Consider the following 16,181-nt stretch of genomic DNA (forward strand, 5'->3'; position numbering starts at 1 on the left):
AAAGCATCAAATTGTTTCCTGAGTTTATACCTTCTTTTATTTGTTCTTTTGATACTTTTTGTATTTCTAAATTTCCATCCTGTATTTGACTGTCAAGGTATTTTTCATTCTTCTGTCACCCTGGCCACATCCTTTACTCTGAATGAACTCCTCTGTCCTTATAAGCTGCCACTTTCTTTTTTGTATTGTTCTGAGCCTTTATATTCTAGTAAATCCCTATATGATATTTTAAAAAGTTCTCAAATTAATTAGTGGAATTGTAGTTAGCTTATTAACCTCCAGTCTCTGTCTTAAAACTCATTATTAATTATACTAATGTATTCTATTTTATATCTCTGAAATAGCTAATCTATTATTTACCCCCCCAGCATGCTATGCATGTGGCTTTGGACAATTGCTGGAGGAGTAGTGGTGCTGTGTGTCTCTCTGAAGATCTTTTTCCCATACTTTGGGGAAGATCTGATCTACTTCTTGAGGTGGAAGAGGTTAAAAGCAATGGTAAAGAAATGGGCAAGTAATGGAAGTCTCCCCATAATTGACCTTTTCATGCAGAGAGTGGGAAAGATTCCCCACAAGTCATGTCTCATCTATGAAGGGAAGGTGCACACCTATCAGGATGTAGACAGGAAGAGTAACAGGGTAGCACAGGTCTTCCTACGCTATGGGAATCTGAAAAAAAGCGACACTGTGGCCCTGGTGATGGGTAATGGACCTGATGTCATCCATGTCTGGTATGGGCTGGCCAAACTGGGCTGTGTGGTGGCTTTTCTCAACTTCAATGTCCACTTTGATCTCTCCTGCACTGCATTAATACATGTGCAGCAAAAGCACTAGTGACAGGAGAAGGTAAGTTCTGTATTGTGTTTGACTTACTACTGACTTTCTACTGCTTTGTGCTTTTTATCAAAAATAGAAAATCAGAGACATTAAAGGCTGCAAGCACTTCATATATACATACGCAAATGCTGGCTATATGAGAGGGGAGAGAAAGTTGTTCATACTTCAAGTGTAAAAGCACAAAAAATAGGTAGAATTAATTAGTATAATAAAATGCTTAAATCTGAAACTCTCCAAGTACTGGACAACTTTCCAGCAGAAACAACCATGCGTCAGCAAGTGAACCGCTGGGGAGATACTTCTGCATCATCTCATTTCCATGACTATTTATTGGCTTATGTAGATGCAACTCCACTGACTACAGGAAGACTCAGATTGGCTTTGTTAGTGGTCATTTCCTTCAAATTCAAAAGGTCAATATTTTCACATACAAATTTATGGTTACTTTAGAACTACTTTAAAGTAGTGGTCCCAAGGTACCACTGCTTGAAGCAAAGAGTACAGCATGTTGAGCTACAGTTTTGGCCTTCTTACCGGCACACTGTGTAATAATGGGCAATTTATTTAACCTTCCTACTCCTCTTTTCCCATCTTTAATACAGGTTGGCAATTCTTCCATAGTTCCATATGAACCCATAAGGGCTCATTAGTTGGTATGTGTACCAAGCTTTAAAAAAAGTGTTATAACATACCGATTAAATTAAATTGTATATATTAGCGTCACCAAGTAAGATCAGGGGGGTTTACCTATTACAGTTAAAGCCATGTGAGAAGTATAGGGAAATTAAACATTTTTTTTTATTTTTTCTTTCTTCACTGTCCAAAAGGTGGGTTTGCCCAGCTGCAGGCTGTGGTAGGCTCACTGTACACAGTGGTAGGATAGAGAATTCCAATGCAGGTAATCAGGTCTGTAGTTGTAATTATTTTAATAATAAGCATATAATGTTTTTTAACTTGGTAGATTGTTTGGAATCAATAGAGAAAGAATTTATTTTTCATCTCTTGGAAAATAATGTTGCTGTGTGGCTGATGAGCACCAGTTCTCCTTTCCAGCATGTTCACACTATGCCAGCCAAACTAGACAAGGTGCCAGATCACCCTGTTCCATCTCACCTTAAAGTTATCACTAACAGAAGAAACACAGCTATGTATATCTTCACATCGGGAAATACAGGTGAGGATGTGTACTAACAAAGTGCAACTGCAGCTCTCTGAAAATTAAGGTGGTATAAATTTAGCAACAAGACAGGCACACAAAAAGAACTTGAATTTTTAAGATAAAACAGGGAGGAATTCATTTAGTTAAAAGCATAGTACGCTTTAAAGCATTTTTGCCTTGGCATAACAAAGATGTAATTCCACTTAGTGAACTTTCATATAGATATTCCATAGATGAACTTTATTTCTAAAATATAAGGCCAATAAAGTCAGTCTCTAACAGCTGCTTAGATTCCACAGTGACAGAATTTTACAGGTCTATACTAAAAAGAAATATGGCCAGCACAAGTTCTTGGGCCTTGGGAGAAAACTTTTCCTCTGAGACTGGTCTGAAAGAAAGGGAAATCCTTCCTCTAGTCAAGCCATACAACTTCGTAAAAGTTGTTCCTATTGGAAATAGCACCAGAGTGGCACAGTGGCTCTTCAGAACCTTTCCCATTCTCATTTTGTGATGAGGAATCACTGTGTGCAGTCGGCCTGCACTCACGTGTGAAGGGTATGGACTTTCTCCCCAGACAAAGCAGATGAGAGGATTAAAAACCTCACAGGCAAAAAGACTGAAGAGGTTGAGAGACTAAGGAGATAGGAGGTAAAGACTGAAGGACAGGACAAGAAAAGACTCAGAAGAAAAGACAATTCTCTCTGTACGTTCCAAACAATTTTGTTTACAGCAAAATTATTAGTGCAAGCCGTATAATTATGTGCTCTTGTCCCTTTGGCAGGTTTCCCAAAAGCTGCTATCATCACTTATCTAAGAGTTCTATCTGCTTGCTCAGCATTTGCTCAGTGTGGTGCAGTTTCTCAGGATATTATGCATCTCACTCTTCCCTTGTACACATCAGTGCTTCTCTTCTTGGCATTGGTGGATGCACTGAATTAGGTAATATTTGCCTTCTAGTGAATTTTCATTAATCTGAGAATGCTTAACATTTTATTATTTGGTGAGTAACCTGAATATCGTGTCTACCAATAGACTTTTGTGATTTTCTCATTTTTATCACCTTCTCCAATCTGCAAACAATATCTAAGATATATGTAGTTTTTGAAGCTTAGAATATACACCAGTTGTTGCATATATCCAACATAACATGACTTGAGGACTGTGCATTGCTAATACCACTACGTATGCTCTGCAGGTTTAATCTGAAATCATATTTGTATCCTACACCAAAAGTCTAAAGAGCATTTACATAGGTATCTAAGAAATCAAGCTTCATTTTCAGTGTCAGAAGCTACAAATGCATTGTGGAACTTTTAATTAACCTTTAGAACAAGGCCAACCGAATGTCTTTTGGAGCTTTTTGAGTCACATATTTAAGACCTACAGAATTTGTTTCATTATATTAAAGTGAAGAAAAGAAAGAACGACAGAGCCTCCCCTTTTGATTCTGATAATGGGAGTTATTTATAAAGGGCTAGCAATCAGATATTTTTTCAGATATGTCCTTCTTTCCTGTCCTCAGAGTCTTGCCCAGATGCTGGGTTTTGGTGTGGTAAGTATATATCTGGACTGTTTTAAAAGCCATTTCAGTGCTTTGTTCTTCAGCAACAGCATAGGCAGGCATGCTGGGCTACAGCAACTGAAAACAAGACTGCTGCTGCCTAACAGAAACATGAAAGGGATGGGAAATGTAGGGTGTAAAAAGGTTAGAAGCTGTAATTTCTCCTGGAACAGAAAAAGTAGGGTAACAGCTTTGTGAGTGAGGCTGAAGAGCTCTGAGAGGGCTTCAGGTCTTGCATGAGACAGAACCTGAGTCTGGAAGGAACTGGCAAGATAGGAGCAAGTGGACTAGAAGGGATTCAGAACTTGGAAGGCACTGGGAAGCTTTATGTGGGACAAACAAGATTCAGGCAAAAAGGAATTTTGGAAAGGATAGAAATAGAGAAATTTATAAATTCTTGGCTGACAACACTTAGAAAAACTGTGAAAAAGGGATGGGGTGGCAGACGTAAGAGGTGTAGGATGAGGTGGCTTTTGGAATGGAAAGCTTTGAAGGAACTTCAGGGCTACAGAAACAAAAAATTGAGGATGATGAGTTGACAAGAAACAGGAAAAGGGGAGTGAGACAGAAACAATAGACACTGAGCCCATTTCCCTTCACCACTTCTTACACAAATAGAGAAGCTGAGAGCTACCTTCTCCCCCATTCCAAGCTCTCTTTTTTCGGAGTTACACCAGTACCATCTTGACAGAAACAAAATAGTTAGGCTTTGACCTGTTCCTAATAACTGGAGATTACCAAAAGGTTTGCTTCTACTGCTTCTGCTACTCTAAGTTTTTAGTTATTACCCAGAAAAAGAAGTAAGGCTCCATTGCACTAGTCACATTTAACAGAAATCTTACAATCTATTTAAATAGCTGAATTTATCATTAGTTGAATTAAGAGAATGAGAACTTTTTTAACAATAGTGGTAGAAGATAAGACAAATTTTAAAGGTTATTTTCTTGTCTGTTTTCATCACCTAGGAGTAACTTGTGTTTTGAAGAAGAAATTTTCTGCAAGCCAGTTTTGGAATGACTGTAGAAAATATAATGTTACAGTGTTTTTGTACATAGCAGACCTCTGTGGTAACTCTGTAACCAGCCCAGTGTAAGTTCTTGCTTTCAAATGCAGCTTTGAGTATAGCAAATCTAGATTTTTATAAGTCATATAGATTTACCTATTCCTCAACTGTATAGTATTTTAATGTTTGGTCTTTTTTTTCCAGTGTATACAAAATCTGGGTCTTGAGTTCCTTGTAGTTCTATGACAGCAATCAAGCTGATATCAGGAAATGTAGTGGTTACACAGAAACAAGCCTGGCAGGATGGGACAGCTATGCCCAGACACTAACATAAATTCCTCTGTAAAGTCGATTTTGTTAGCTTTTCATCTGAGTGATAGGCAAGTGGCAGGTCAGTAAGGAAAAGGTATAAGCCATAAAAGCCTTATTGGACTCAATGATCACATGAGAGTATGAACCAGATTAAATTATTAATCACCTGCACTACACTGTTCCAAAGTAGCTGCTTAGGAGAAGGCTACTCTCTTCAGTATTTAATGGCTGATAATTAATTTTGGTACGGCTTTGAAACTGCTGAATGAGTTTTTGTTCATTTAAATTTCTTTCTGAAGAGGTGTTCCAAAGGCACGTTTTGTTCCAAGGCTGTGTGTATGATGATAAACTTACCTGTGTAAAGCCATAGTACTAAATCATGACCAGATTTAGGACAAAACTAAGATGTCACCGAACAGAGCAGCAGCAGAAAAGCAAGTCTGAAAATATTATTATATTTCAAGGCTTGTTTCTTGATGATGGTGGAAAGAGTGGTTATTTTTCTTAGAAAAATTACTATTAGAAAGTTACTGAAGGGAGGTGACAAGAAGTATTCCTACTTACCACAGAAAACATCATGTACAAGCACAAGGTTCAAATGATCTCAAACTGCATTGGTCAGACATTAGTGCAAGAACTAGTGACAAGGGGACATCTGAGAGAATCCACCAGCTGGTATAAACAGAAACTTATTATTGTGTGGTCCGGATGTAGGAGAGGGGTCAAAGACAAAAAGGTATTAGAGGGAACAAGCCAGGAAAGCTGTTGGCCAGAGCTCAAGTCTGCACAACCATTATGTCAGTAGCCCATGGATTAAAAAGTCAAAGGAATAATCAGCTAGGCCAAACTAGTTGCAAAGGTCTCTCCTGCAGGAAAAGGCCAGAAGAACTTTCATTACTTGGCTCAATAACAACAGTTTAACAGAGATGTTGATATTTAACTGGCAACTAGTAAGAAGAGGGAAAAACAGAAAGAGGCCTAGCTGAGCTGAGGAAGCTGAGGATGCCAACAGAAGCGGGTCAGGGTAAACACAGAGTCCTGTCAAGATCAGGTATGTTAACCAAGTATAATACATAAAACCTTTAGTGTACCACTAAAGGTTTTTCCACAGTGAAAGAAACCTGTGCAGGTTAATAAGGCTCCCAGCTACATTTCACCTAGACTCGTCATGCTGTGGCTTGCCAGCGCACAGGAGTCCTGGAGTTGCCCAGGACTAGGGCTACCTAGATGAGGGACCTGTTGGAGTATGGTCTAGGTCATATCCAGGATGTCTGTCCTTACATCCTTTTACAGAGCATGCCTAGGTCTCATATTGAAATTGAGAAACAACATGTTTTGGGAACTAGGAGGCACTCCTGGGTTTCTTGACGTAGAAAGAGACTCTAGACACAACTCCCTGACTAAATATGTCTACAGGAAGCTTACCCAGCATCCGTGACCTACTGGAATTAAATTTTAAACACAGTACCCAACAAAAGGTAACAAACAGAACAATGTATGTCAAGGAATGTTTCTAAAGAGACCCATATAACTTTTAAAATAAAGATATTTTTAAATCAAGGTAATGCAGGGAAGTCCTGCAGACCATTATACCATGGATGAAACCAGGTAAGCATAACAGTTTCTCCTATGCTTAAAATCTCTGAAGCTCCTGAGATTTACTCTTAAGTCACAGAGTCTCACCAGCTATTTTGAAAAAAAAAAAAAAAAAAAAAATCCATTATTTCATCCTGAAGACAAAGTGCTGAAGAAGGGACAATACTAGGAATGAAGTAACTCTCCCAGTCACCCTTCCAACTGGTTCATAATTGGGTTTGATCACATACATGTGATCAAACCATGCTATGCCTTCAGGTTTGCCATTACAACTGCAAAAGAAAACAAACCTCAGTAACCATAAGCAGGGACGTTTCCATTCCTGTTTTTAACAAGTGGAGATCAGTTGGTATTACCGCTGATCCTATTGTGGCAAATAATTTATCTGCCATAAAATGCAATTCTGGATCAAATTAAATTGTCTGTTAATTCAGAGTTCACAAAACAATTTTATGTTAATATTTTCAAAGGTGAAAAAGTTGAAATACTGATTCTGCTAAAATATTTCAGTGTAATTCTTAGGCAGTGTTCCATTCTGAAATGACCTTAAAATTATTTGGAAATCAGATATATTTTTACTTTTTTTTAAAGTTTAACGTATCACTGTAATGGAAACAAAATGCATTTATTTGGTTTGAAGAAACCATTCCTATGGGCCTGAAATAATTTTATTTTCTGCTGTCGTTCAGCCATGGCAGTAACTTAATCACTCAGTCCCAACTATATCTCCAGAAAAAGTGGGTTTTTTTCCATAGGCAGGGTCTTGACTATAGTTCTATATATAGGGTGCTGAGCAACCTGCCCAATGCAGAAAACATATACGTAAGTAAGCATTTGAGTAGTTCCCACAGTAACAACATAACTGACATGTAACAATGACATGTTAACAACTACATTTTGACTGCAGATTTGATTACCATCTTTTCTGAATTTGGATTTAAGATTAAAAACTGCATCTAATCATATGAGATACGGTAAGAAGCTTTAAGTCATTCTGCTACTTTTTCAGGCAACATGGCAGATGTGCAAAATTTACTACCAAATATCATTACATGTAGAACTGACCATAGCATGTCACAAGTGTTTTGTAAGACATGATTTTATTTGTGCAGGAAAATTACTTTCTTTGGCTTAGAAAGGAGTTTCCATTCTATGGGAAATGGCACTTACTAAAACCTATTTATTCACATTTTCAAGATAAAATAATTCTTTTAAACTTTGTAATATATGTCTCAGTTATAGAGTTCATAAGTGAAATACAAAGATCTACAGAAATAGTTTTCACCTTACGGAAATCCTTCAACCTCAGACCAACAAGAATTCTTATGATTTTCTGTTTGAGTTTTGCAAAACGAATACCCTTCTGTGAAATATTGTAGTCGAATTCACCATTTATAAAGAAAAATTATTTTATTAGAAAATATCAGATCAACTCTAGCTATTTAGACCCAATTTTTCTCAGCTGCAGAATGTTTCTTTTTGGCTGTTTACAGAAAGAAGAGGACAGAGTTCACAAAGTGCGCATTGCTCTAGGAAATGGTATTAGACCTGCTGTCTGGAAAGAATTTATGATTAGGTTTGACCCAATTAAAATATTTTAATTCTGTGGATCCACAGAAGGAAATCGTAGCTTCTTGAACTGTACTAATAAAATAGGAGCTGTGGGCCATGCTGGCATCTTCTCAAAGGTAAATGTAAGCAAATAAATCAGCCAACCAATTAATCAGACAACCATAAAAAAAAAAAAAAAAACCCACACCAAAAAAAAACACACCAAACCAAACTATGAAAGGCAGAAATTCTAAAGAGCAGGAAAGTGTACAAAGAAGAACTTTCTTATTCAAGTCTAGATGAGGCAAAATTTGGTCATGGAAACAGAAACCTTATTCTTAGCCCCTTACTTGACTCTTTTCGCTGTACGTATACTGTGAAGCTAGAATAAATATACGGAACAAGTCCACAGAAGCTGAAACTACTGCTTCATGTATTTGACTTTTTCCCCAGCATATAAATAAACCCTGACTGTACAGAAGTGCCTATCCACAGGACTGATTAAAGATGTCTTTTGTTGAAGATTACTTATAATCCTGAAAACCTACAGATATTAAGTGATGAGGCAGAAATTAGTTTTGATTTGATTTTTGGTACGAATTAGGATGTATGTTCTGGAGTAAACTTACACAAATTTACTCTTTGACTGTATCTTCACTCATTAAAACCAGTGTCACATTTTCTTTTCTGAAACAAGATAAGCAAAAAAAAAAAATTTAAAATTCTCAGATCTCAAGATATCTGAACTATAAACTTTATATATATGACAACTGTTGAAACTCTCATTGGAGATACACATCTTCTACCCATAAAAATGACTTGACAGTTTCAAATGCTCTTCCTATTTGTGTACATTCTTTGTGAATCATGAACATTATACTACAATAAAATACTGTTCAAATGATACTAAAGATTGAGATCAGTAAACATCAAAACCAGATTAATAATTTCCAAATTATTTCTGCTTTTAATCTGAGATGCCAAAAATGCCTTCCTGTGGCCATATTAACATCTTGACAATGCTTTTGAACTTCTAGAAATCTTAACTGTGTGGACAGGGTATGAAGGCATGAAAGCCTAAATCAAACCACTGAGCTGTAAGTTTCCACTTGGATCTGGCTGGATCAATTTTTCAGTTGTCTGTACATTTAATTTGGATATTTTGTCAGGGAAAATTCTTGATTTGCATTGCAGTAATGTTAAGCCTCTACTTAGAAACGGATGGTAGTTTTAGAGCAAAATTGACAATTTGATCAAAAGCACTGTTTCACTTCACTTTATATAAATTATCTGAATCTGACCATACTCCAAAACCACGGATTTATTTTTACCAATACAGGAGATGAACACTTCATCTGTACATACTTAGTGTTGCTTACCATTATATGAAAATTTTCTGACAATACCTCCTCAGAATACTTGTCAGTATATTTCAGGCTGTTCCCAATATTCCATAGTCCATAGGGTACTACCCATTAATTTAAAGCAATTTTTATCAGAACAATTGGAAAGTGAGTAAGACAGTGTGGTTTTAAGTATGCATGCACACTTTTATCTTTCTATATAGTTCCTACATTCTTTTGAGTTGTTGAAATATGATGTCTGGAAACAAGAACCTGTGAAAGATGAAAACAGATGGTGTCAGAAAGCACCCATAGATAAGGAAAAAAATATTAGTTATCTATTAACTAACACATATCTCCATTTCGGTTATGATATTTTGGGGCAGGGGTTAACTCTGTGTTCTGTGAGAAACAGGTTCCTGTCATACACTTATAACTTAAAAATGACAGAGGAAAAATATATTATCGATAGATCCAAACAGGGGTCTGCTACCAATATACCAAATAACATATCCATATATTTATAATATACCAAATAATCCAAAAATACAATAATATAAGAACATAATCAATATTCTCGGCTCAGAATGTTTTTATTCTCACCTGCAAAACCTTGTTCATATTCCTGCACAGATTTCTTGGTGTTTTTTTTTCCAAATAAAGTGGACATAGTAATACCCAGATATGCTGTGTTCTCAGGCCAGATGTTTAAAGATGCTTTCTAATTTCCAAATTTAAAGTTCTGAGGAACAATAGTACCATTTCAAAATCTGGAAAATATTTTTCATATTTTTATATTTAGTGAACAAAACAGATTTCACTATCTAGTACCTAGAGTTGCACAGAATCACCAAACTCCTACTTAGAATGGAATACTCCTACTCAAAGAGCTGAAGCTCCCAGGCTGAAAATAGGATGGCCTCACAGCTAAGAATATCTTTGAGAAAAATCTTGAAAACTGACTCGCACAAAAGACGTAGCACTGTGTTTTACTGAAGTCACAATAAATATCTATGTGTCTCTGTATACACGTATGAATCCATGTGTAGCAAAGTTAACAGTTCTGGGAACATTGTATCTGACATCGCTAGTTTTAATATGGACATTTAACTATCACTGAAGCTTTTCAGAAGAGACAGAAGCAAAATTATGTTCCCTCTTCCAATCACCTGTTTCTGTTGTTCAGAAAATAGTTATAGAAATGTAGCAATGAGTAGAACAGATGTAGTTTTCCAAAATACTTTTACTACAATACTTCATGTTCTAAATAGCTCACTGCAAATATGTTTTTTTGCATTCCCTTTTCATGGCCTGCAGGCAAACCTGGTCTTCCAGTTGTCCAAGTTACTCAGGATGCCCCATTTTCTGGATATGCTGGAAATAATAAAGCCTCAGAGAAGAAACTCCTGCACAATGTGTTTGTGAAAGCAGATGTGTATTTTAACACAGGAGACCTCCTAGTGATGGATGAGAATGGCTTCCTCTACTTTACTGACCGGGTGGGAGAGACTTTCAGGTATAGTGCAGAGTTAACAGTATATCCAGTGCGTTTGGAAAAAATCATACATATGCAGGACTGGATGACACAGGTCAGACTTGAACATGATGAATATCAGTTTTGTTTTAACAGAAACATTAAGGATCTCAATCAACCACCGAAATTCACACCAATACAGTATAATTTTTCAAATTTGAGTCAAATGGCACTTCTGTTTCTTTTAAGTTTGGAGTCTCAAAATGAGATGGCACTAGATCAGAAAAGGTTTTATCTACCTACACTCCTCAGTGAAGAAAAATTGTAGTCCACAGTAAAAGTAGTGCTCCATCACATATAGCCATGTATAGAATAAAAATCTGTTAGCTAGTATCTATATTATTTTTAAAAATATTTTCAACAGGTAGAAAGGAGAAAATGTTGCAACTGTAGAAGTTGCAGAGATCATTGATATGATGGATTTTGTCCAAGAAGTTAATGTTTACGGTGTAAGCATAAAAAGTAAGATATTCCCTACAGTTTGAGAACATAAAACAAAAATAGTAATTTCCTGCTCTGTCCTTTCTGTTCTTGCAACAGAATGTATAGCTTTATGTAAGAAAATAAATGCTATCAACTCAGCAGTTTAGGCTTTCCTACAGTGCTTTGAAATTTGTTTCAATAAAATGCTCTGTTTAATAAACATGACATGCTGAAATTTTGTAATGAATGGCAGAAACATCAGGATGAATTAAAACTCATAACACAGATGTGAGAAGAACAAAGTTATAAACTATGGAAGACTTAGGCTATAGGCTTTCAGCTGAAAAATGGTAGAACGGGGCGTATTAAAAGATGACATGTCTGAAAACACCTGTCACTATCTTTTAAGTACAGTCCTAGTCCGTATTTTTTCATAATTGGAATGTTCTCCATCACATATGGTGCTTCATAAAAATATACAATGCCATGCTGATAAACTGTAGGCAACTAAATTACAAGATGAGGGGGAAAAGTGCTCAGAAGATACATCCATTAATTAATAGGTTGAGGACAGCAAACTTTCCTGTGGTGCTCAATAGCTGTTCTATGTTTCCTTCAGACGAAAGCAGTCTAGTCTTAAAAAGTCTAGTATTAAAAGAAACCAGTTACATGAAGAAGAAGCTATCAAAAGACAAACTACTACTTAGCACTAAGAGATGGGGGACATAATGGATTCAAAGAAAGAGGATATATGAAAACAAAATTAACAAAAGGCCGTAATCTGAATGGTTGATCAGCAGGTGGCTGTCAAATGCCAATATGTTATTTTGTGAGAGATGGCATCATCAAGTGCATGCAAATAAAACTATAACATAACTTGGAAAGCATATCTCATTTTCATCTACAGTTGGGTCTGACAAGAAGTCCTTGAAGGGCTACTGCTATCTCTCTCTATGCACATCAAAACAAAACCTCACAAGCTTAAGAATCACATTCATTACCAGTCTTAAAATGAAGCAAGGTAGGAAGAAAACTTAGCAGTCAGCTGCCAGCCATACAAAATTCCTAATAAAAAGAGGTTGGTGACATTTTTTAAATTGAATAAAAACACCTAAAGTAACTTTCCAATATAAAGTATCATGTATTTTATACTCAATGATGTCTGAGACGACAGAGCAGATATTTCACAATACCAAAATATTTGCTCTGAACAATACTAAATCCCTCCAAATGTAATACAAGACTCACATATGCTCTCACTTGTCGTAATATATTTCATTTTTTTTAGACTATTAAGGAAGAACAGGGATGGCAGCTATTGTGCTTAAACCTGGCCAATCCTTTAACGGAGAAAGACTTTATAAGTATGTTGTGGACTTGCTTCCAAGTTATGTCCAACCACGCTTTGTGAGAATCATGGTAAGACGATCAGTTGCCTCCTACCTCTATTTGTCTTCTGTCTGACCTGAAAATTGGTCTCCACAATCATGGAATGCAGAAGTAATTTACAAACAGTTTCAAGAATTGAAACACAGAAGGTAATACTAGTCTGAATTACTGTTGCTATTATTATATGAAGTTAAGCCAATATTTATGAATTAAACTTACATTTTGCTTTTATAATCTATTCATACCTTAAAATCCTAGATGTGGTTAATAACTTGGCAACACTGGATTTTGTTTCAAAGCTCTTCATCTTTAACTAGTGTGTTCTTCTAGCAAATGGAAGACTAAGAAGATGCACATGGGTAATATTACACAAAACAGTGTCCTCTTATAAAAGGATGACATGATCTGTTTAAAACCTTTTCCGAATGCGATTGTTCTTGAAGTGATTATTATTCACTGTTACTGACAATGCATCAAAGAAATATCTAGTTCTTTGCAATAGATAGTAAAATAAATACTTTACAGTGAGATCGCATAATCTGAGAACTAAAATGTGCCCACATGCTTTAAAGGCAGAAGTGGGATATAATTATTTTTAAATGTGAGCCTTAAAAGCTCAAGGATGACACCCCTTGTGTACTCCCCACAGGATGATCTTCTCCAGCAGGAGAGGAGAACATGAACTGCAAAGAGCAGGAAAGGGCCTCACATTAGATCTTCTGGAATTTTGTAGCAGACACCTTTCTGCTGTTAGAGGATGCTGAGAAGCATTTGCTGGTTTTGCATTTCCCTAAATACAAATTGTCTGAAAGGCACAAATCTGATTGAGAACAAGATGGGAATGTAACAGAATGAGTGAGACTGGAGAAGAAGAGGAGAAAAAGAATGTATACATTTAGAGAGAAGTGTAATTTTTAAGAGTTTAAAGAATTGAGGAAAGCTGTTTTTTCACTAACAGGTTACTGTACTAAGTAAATGTATCTTCAAATGCAGCTAACATAGGTCATACTATCTACGGTGCTTCAGGACAGCAGCGCCCTCTTCTGGGAAAGATCTTTGGAACAGACTTGTCTTTATGGTTCCATTAAGATGGAGAAAATCACTACAGAGCTTTGTGGTCTATATATGTGGAGCTGATTAAACCTGTCTGCTTTTATGTGTTCTCTGACTAAAACTTTTTTAGTTAATTGAAGGAAGCTTACTACCAAAGATAGTATCAATACTAATTAATGAACATTTATGTATTTGTAAACTTTTATTAAAGAAGATAAAACCAATTTTATAAAAAAATCAAAATTATAAAAAATGTGTTGTTACTTTAAAAAACTTCTTAGGGGAGGATAATAGGATGAATGCTGAACTCACCATTTTGTGAGTGGACAAGAAGTGCAGTCCCTTCTGAAAAAAAAGATGTGTCTTGAGAAAAAGTTCATCTTAATCAAGAGTGACAAATAAAAATATTAAATTCTCACTCAAAATTGGACTTAAGATAAAATCAGTCCTGCAAATTTTTCAGCAGTCCGTATGCAGGCTCTTTCTAATATGACTTGCAACCATGGTTGACTGATTTTGTGAAAACCAGGCAGATAGCGAGTTGCTTTTCTCAACCTCTCTGACTTGAGTCTAGAAGTGCAGAAGCCAAGGGACAATGATGCAAAGAACCAGCGTAATCTAAGGCTCTGAGACAGTAGTTTTTTTCACTTGACTTTTGCTAACTTTATCTCTTGTTTGCAGAAAGACATTACGAAGAGGTTTCTAAAAGCATCCAGGGAGTGATTTCAGTTTTGCATTATTTGTGCTCTGTTTTGTTTTGGGGTTTTTCGGGGTTTTTTTTTTGGCTTTCGTTCTGTTTGTTTGGGGTTTTTTTGGTCAAAACTCATATTTCCAAGTAGAAAAACATGACTTTATTAAAATAGCATTGATATCATTTAAACAGAAAATCTCAGCAATCCATATTCATAATACACATTTAAAATATTTAATACTTATATTTATTAACTTTTTGTTCTTATTATTACAACTTTTTAAATAATTACTAAGACAAATCCATGCTAGCTATTCAATTTGAAGCAATCCTGCTTGGTAATGATTGAACATTATTACCATCTGGCAGATATTCAGTGTATGTGTGAAATGATTTGGTGGTCTAAATGTGGTTCCTATTGTAAGTGCTGCCAAAAGAGAGAATGAACTGGCAAATATATTAGCAGTCTCAGCTCAGAAGTCAAAGACTAAATGATCTGGGAGTTGTGGAAATGGAATAGTAGTGTGAAGAGGAAATCAGGCATGTTACGGATCAAGACAGAAAAACAAGTAACTGACAAGTGTCCTGTTTCAGCAGAACTAGAAGAAAATGTCAGCTACATCAAAAACACTGTACAAGTAATAACAGTGCTTGAGAACAGTGTGTTTTAGATGTCTTCCTTAATGTAAGCCACATTTTAAATGAGACTATTTTATATATTTTATATACGTACACTGACTACTGTGTGCAGACCAACTTGTTCATGAATTGGCATTTGAATAACTGCTGTACAGCAACTGCTTACACAAAAAAAATACATGAAGGCATTTAACATATTTGTATTTAATGTCTTAAATAAAGTATAGTGGTTGGGAATCAGAGGAAAGCCAGCACCATAAAATCAGCCAGCTCTCAGCAGAACATCACCAAGTGTCCCATAATCTACAGATTTTGTGATCAGTTGCCCTACAGAAAGATAAAGAAAATGCTTACTTTGAAACAGAAACTTGCAAGCTTGCATGTAGCTTTTATAGACAAATTGATAAGAAATAAAATCTGCACTTAGATTTAGATTTCACTGCACCTATGACTCAGATCATTCTGTCTAACTGAAGACGTGCTGTAGTAAAATTGTATGATCCATTATATTCATTAATTGCATCATATTTTCACTGATATAGACTGAAATTGAATATTGCACTTTACTTGAATAATTTCTTTTTTAGAATGTTATGCAAATTACTGCAATGTTCAAGCATCAGCAAATGCATCTGGTGAATGAAGGATTTAATCCAGAAATTACATCTGATCCTCTGTATTTCATGCATGAACCTGCATATTCCTATATTCTTTGACAAGAGAGATATACAAGAACATGGTTTCCAGTGAAATATGCTTATAAAGCATATGAACAAAATTACTCTACATTACAGAAAGTAAATTTCAAATATACTCCTGCAATTATTTCAACAAAAGCCAGTATGCAGTATTTGTCCTAGAAACTAAGATAATAAAATTAGTCTTACTGTGACAGAATTAGTCTCTTCATAAGACAGAGCCACAATAGTTAGGGGTGTTGTGTAAGCTGCACTGCATCTGCTCATATTATTTCCAAGGCTCACAAATACAAATTTTTATTTTACATTTCTCACTAAATCAAATTATTTTTGTCTAAGCCACCAGTATCTTAGCTTCATTGAATATTTTACTCCTTTATAACATAATACTG

The 16,181-nt window shown here is 35.8% G+C and overlaps 1 pseudogene; it reads left to right on the top strand.

The window, feature by feature from the left end:
* The first annotated feature begins 378 nt into the window (after positions 1–378).
* Positions 379–15,807, top strand: LOC142050776 (long-chain fatty acid transport protein 6-like; annotated as a pseudogene).
* The last annotated feature ends 374 nt before the right edge of the window (positions 15,808–16,181 follow it).

Source organism: Phalacrocorax aristotelis, chromosome Z (genome assembly GCF_949628215.1).
Source record: "Phalacrocorax aristotelis chromosome Z, bGulAri2.1, whole genome shotgun sequence".
Classification (NCBI taxonomy): domain Eukaryota; kingdom Metazoa; phylum Chordata; class Aves; order Suliformes; family Phalacrocoracidae; genus Phalacrocorax; species Phalacrocorax aristotelis.